We start from the raw sequence: 2374 nt of genomic DNA, 5'->3' as shown, positions 1-2374 counted from the left end.
GCGGGAGGAAGGAGGCCGGGCCCCGGAGGGCGGCAGGGCCACAGGCCGGAGGGTCTGGTCACTTCCGAGGGGCACAGGGCCTGGCACTGGGGGATCGGGCGGCCCGAGGAGCCGGTGGCGGAGTCGCGTCCGCCGTGGGGAGGGCGGGGGCCCTGCGACCCTGACTCGTGACATTCGGGGAGACGTGGCGCCGGGACTTTCCGGGAGCGGGGACCGGGCCTCGCCCGCGGGGGCGGACCGTCCGGCCACGCCCGCAGGCTCGCGCTCCCGCGGCCGGGAAGCGGGCGTCGCAAACTTCATTCATCGCTCCGGCGTCTTGGCTTTACCGGGTGTCCGGGTGCCCTCTTTCTTGAACTATCCCGCACGCCCGCCCTCGAACACTCCCCTCGTCTCAGCGAAGAAGCGCGACCCCGTGCGTGTTTGCACACTCACAGCGTGTGGTCGAATTCAGCACGGATGCCTGCCTCCTCGGCCCCCAAGAAACTGGCTCCCCCACCTCCGACAGCCACGCATCTGCTTTCTGTTTCTACGCTGTGCCATCCATTTTAGCGTTCCCTTCGTTCTGCAAAACACGAATGTGGTGCTTTTTAAAAAAAATGTAACTTTGTTTCATCTTAAGCAATAATTCGAATGAAATTTTGGTTTTGTGGCGTACTATGTTTTGGAAAGTGGCTTACGTAGCATACACACATGACAAAATTAGGAACACTCACCCTGTATCAGTTAAGATAAGCTTAGGATCCCTGAGGAGGAAGAAGGTGGCTTTCCCATTTCCTGCTTCCCTGAGGAGTAGTGCCCATCGTGGAGCACCTGCCTTTTAAGGAAACATCTGGTGTCACGTCTGCACTCGTTTTCCAGTACCCCGTTTGCTCCTGTCCTGATCCTGGTGCTAGTGGAGCTGTAAGACGCCTCTGGGCCCTGTAGCGTTCTAACCTTTTGCCGGTATTTGTGTGACATCTGGCCTCATAGCCTAATAGTCAACACCCAAGTGGCCCGGACCTTGTGACCTGTTGCTCTGCCTCTGTGTCTGAGCCTTCTAGATCTCCAGACTTGACTCCTCCCACACTGCCTCTCTCCTCCCATGCCCTCAATTTTGCTTCTGAACCGATGCATGGAAATAATGTACATATAAACTAAATATATATACATATATATTTAATTATTTAATAATAGTAACATATACTTATATAATATATAGGATATATGTTTAATAATATTTAATATATATTTAATCAGATTAAAGTTCTTGGCAAAGTTACTAGAAGCCTTGCTTTGTAGAGTGTATGATCGGGATGATTTAGGTGGTTTTTCTCCCTTGTTGACCTGAAACAAACACTCTTGGTCTATGCCCATCTTTGAATTTCAGGTGGTTACACTCTTGAGTCCCTCGCGCTGTGGGCACTGTTTTATAGAAATTGACGGCTATCGCTAGTTGCCACCAACTTGGCTTCAACCCACGGTGGTCCATGTACAACAGAGTGCAGCCTCACCTGCTCCTGTGCCACCTTCCAGACCCAGGGACCTTCCTTCAGCCCACTGCTGTGCAGTGGGTTGTGAGTACCTTCCTCAGAGGTCCCCCTCCCCACTCCAGCACTCACCTGGACAGTAGTCCGTTGTGATCGCAGGTTTCATGGCCTGAGTTCTCAGAGGGGGGTTGCCCTCTCGCTCTCGGCTGGCTCTTTCACTGTCTTGATGAAGCCTGGCATTATTAAATTGGAATTTAACTTCTGTGAAGCTTTCTTACTCAATAAGTTTAAATCATCAGCATGGAATTTTGTACTCTCCCATAAGATTCCATTATTAAGTGTGTAGATCATTTACTTGATCTAAGTCACTAAGTTGGGGGTTGGGGGGGACATGATAAAACAAAAATGCTTTCTTTGGAAAACCTTGTAGAGGAAATCTAGCGAGTGGTCATCTTTATCACCGTATTTTTATTGTGAATTAGGGGAAGGTTTACCGAGCAGATCAGCAGTTTCACATTCCAACATCTCATGCTCATTTTGTTTCAACTCGCCGCAGTCCCTCGGTGACGGAGTGGTGATGCGGTGGGCTGCTCACCACCGCAAGGGCTACAGTTTGAAACCACCAGCCGCTCCTCGCGGGAACGATGAGGCTTTCTAGTCCCGTAAAGAGTTACAGTCTCTGAGACCCACGGGGGCCGTTCTCCCCTGTCCTAGAGGGCTGCTGTGTCCTTGGCATTGTTGTTTTGGTTTGTTTACTGTCACGTATCCCATTTCTTCCTGTTTCCATTTCTCCTTCCTTAACCCTCCAAGGTAAATGCTGCCCTTTTTATCTTAAATGGTTGATTCGTCTAACAGGGAGAAGTGAATTCAGTTCCTGACATAAAGGTCCATTGTCTTGGGGATCCCAC

The sequence above is a fragment of the Echinops telfairi genome, unplaced genomic scaffold (assembly GCF_000313985.2).
Source record: "Echinops telfairi isolate 266 unplaced genomic scaffold, ASM31398v2 ScPeMD7_5592;HRSCAF=6446, whole genome shotgun sequence".
NCBI classification, from domain to species: domain Eukaryota; kingdom Metazoa; phylum Chordata; class Mammalia; order Afrosoricida; family Tenrecidae; genus Echinops; species Echinops telfairi.
The sequence above is the reverse complement of the archived record's forward strand: the minus strand, read 5'-3'. Positions refer to the sequence as shown.